The sequence below is a fragment of the Scomber japonicus genome, chromosome 23 (genome assembly GCF_027409825.1).
Source record: "Scomber japonicus isolate fScoJap1 chromosome 23, fScoJap1.pri, whole genome shotgun sequence".
In the NCBI taxonomy this organism is placed as follows: Eukaryota; Metazoa; Chordata; class Actinopteri; order Scombriformes; family Scombridae; genus Scomber; species Scomber japonicus.
The window spans coordinates 7,201,671-7,204,170 of NC_070600.1; the positions used below are offsets into that span (position 1 = coordinate 7,201,671).

The 2,500-nt window shown below is 41.2% G+C and overlaps 5 non-coding genes across 5 annotated transcripts in view; all 5 read left to right on the forward strand.

Annotated features, from left to right (window-relative positions):
- The window catches only part of trnaq-uug (transfer RNA glutamine (anticodon UUG)), a 72-nt gene extending 56 nt beyond the window's left edge, over positions 1–16 (forward strand). The window contains exon 1 of the tRNA in view: positions 1–16. This exon is cut by the window's left edge and continues 56 nt beyond it. This is a non-coding gene — a tRNA (tRNA-Gln).
- A 616-nt stretch (positions 17–632) lies between these two features.
- Positions 633–704, forward strand: trnaq-cug (transfer RNA glutamine (anticodon CUG)). The gene has a single exon. It is a non-coding gene; the product is annotated as a tRNA-Gln (tRNA).
- Positions 705–971: 267 nt separating this feature from the next.
- trnaq-uug (transfer RNA glutamine (anticodon UUG)) lies at positions 972–1,043 on the forward strand. The gene has a single exon. It is a non-coding gene; the product is annotated as a tRNA-Gln (tRNA).
- Positions 1,044–1,650: 607 nt separating this feature from the next.
- On the forward strand, positions 1,651–1,722 carry trnaq-uug (transfer RNA glutamine (anticodon UUG)). Its single transcript has one exon. It is a non-coding gene; the product is annotated as a tRNA-Gln (tRNA).
- Positions 1,723–2,338: 616 nt separating this feature from the next.
- On the forward strand, positions 2,339–2,410 carry trnaq-cug (transfer RNA glutamine (anticodon CUG)). Its single transcript has one exon. It is a non-coding gene; the product is annotated as a tRNA-Gln (tRNA).
- The last annotated feature ends 90 nt before the right edge of the window (positions 2,411–2,500 follow it).

The window sequence follows — 2,500 nt, forward strand, 5'->3', positions numbered from 1 at the left end:
AATCTCGGTGGAACCTGAGCATTTACCTCCTCCAGTGTATCCACTGTGTGACTGCTACCATGTTCAGCTCAGTTACTGGTAATGTCATGCTCGAGCTCTGTTATATGCTATCAATATGCTTGTCTGTTGAGATTTGTAAGTAGTTCCATGGTGTCAGGGCTTTGAATCCCATCCAAGTTAAAACTTTGATGGAACTCCAGCCACATGCGAGTCCACCCATCATCAATTGCTATGTGGATTCTCAATTGTCGGTCTGTATTGTAGGCCTCCCCTGGAGGCGTGGGTTCAAATCCCACTTCTGACACCCCACATTGTCTAAAGTAGGCCTTCCAGCTTCCAGTAACACAATTTTTGATCCGAGTTCAAATCTCGGTGGAACCTAGTTTTAAGAGTTTTAAGATGTACACCCACCTTAAATAACCTGCCTTTACTACAAAGAAAGTTTAACATAAGTGGTACATCTTTCCATTAAGTTAGATTTCTTTTAACCTACTGCTTTTCAGTAAGAGAATCGACAGAAAGGAGTTTCATCTTTCATCTGACTTAATCTGCACCTGGAAAGTCAAATTTAAAAACACCAAAACAAGTTGGTGAAAGACCAGAACTCCCACCGTAATAGTCCTTAGTTTTGTGGTTCCATGGTGTAATGGTTAGCACTCTGGACTCTGAATCCAGCGATCCGAGTTCAAATCTCGGTGGGACCTGGTTTTAAGAGGATGTACAGTTTTAAGATTCTAACATGTCCACCCACCTTAAATAACCTGCCTTTACTACAATAGTTTTTTTGTTTTGTGGTTCCATCGTGTAATGGAGTTCAAATCTCGTTGGGACCTGATTATTTTAAGAATATGAAAAGTTTCAAGACTGTCCATGGACCTTTAAAGAAACTTACCTTGACCAATGTAACACACTCTTGATATTGTCCAGTTCTCCAGAAACAGCTGTGAGGATACATCAAAGCATTCTAGAGTGGTTCCATGGTGTAATGGTTAGCACTCTGGACTTTGAATCCAGTGATCCGAGTTCAAATCTCGGTGGAACCTGAGCATTTACCTCCTCCAGTGTATCCACTGTGTGACTGCTACCATGTTCAGTTCAGTTACTGGTAATGTCATGCTCTAGCTCTGTTCTCTGTTGAGATTTGTAAGTAGTTCCATGGTGTCAAGGCTTTGAATCCCATCCAAGTTAAAACTTTGATGGAACTCCAGCCACATGCGAGTCCACCCATCATCAATTGCTATGTGGATTCTCAATTGTAGGTCTGTATTGTAGGCCTCCCCTGGAGGCGTGGGTTCAAATCCCACTTCTGACACCCCACATTGTCTAAAGTAGGTCTTCCAGTAACACAATTTTTGATCCGAGTTCAAATCTCGGTGGAACCTAGTTTTAAGAGGATGTACAGTTTGAAGGTTGTAACATGTACACCCACCTTAAATAACCTGCCTTTACTACAAAGAAGGTTTAACATAAGTGGTACATCTTTCCATTAAGTTAGATTTCTTTTTACCTACTGCTTTTCAGTAAGAGCATCGACAGAAAGGAGTTTCATCTTTCATCTGACTTAATCTGCACCTGGAAAGTCAAACTTAAAAACACCAAAACAAGTTGGTGAAAGACCAGAACTCCCACTGTAATAGTCCTTAGTTTTGTGGTTCCATGGTGTAATGGTTAGCACTCTGGACTTTGAATCCAGTGATCCGAGTTCAAATCTCGGTGGAACCTGAGCATTTACCTCCTCCAGTGTATCCACTGTGTGACTGCTACCATGTTCAGTTCAGTTACTGGTAGTGTCATGCTCGAGCTCTGTTATATGCTATCAATATGCTTGTCTGTTGAGATTTGTAAGTAGTTCCATGGTGTCAGGGCTTTGAATCCCATCCAAGTTAAAACTTTGATGGAACTCCAGCCACATGCGAGTCCACCCATCATCAATTGCTATGTGGATTCTCAATTGTCGGTCTGTATTGTAGGCCTCCCCTGGAGGCGTGGGTTCAAATCCCACTTCTGACACCCCACATTGTCTAAAGTAGGCCTTCCAGCTTCCAGTAACACAATTTTTGATCCGAGTTCAAATCTCGGTGGAACCTAGTTTTAAGAGTTTTAAGATGTACACCCACCTTAAATAACCTGCCTTTACTACAAAGAAAGTTTAACATAAGTGGTACATCTTTCCATTAAGTTAGATTTCTTTTAACCTACTGCTTTTCAGTAAGAGAATCGACAGAAAGGAGTTTCATCTTTCATCTGACTTAATCTGCACCTGGAAAGTCAAATTTAAAAACACCAAAACAAGTTGGTGAAAGACCAGAACTCCCACCTTAATAGTCCTTAGTTTTGTGGTTCCATGGTGTAATGGTTAGCACTCTGGACTCTGAATCCAGCGATCCGAGTTCAAATCTCGGTGGGACCTGGTTTTAAGAGGATGTACAGTTTTAAGATTCTAACATGTCCACCCACCTTAAATAACATGCCTTTACTACAAAGCAAGTTTAACATAAGT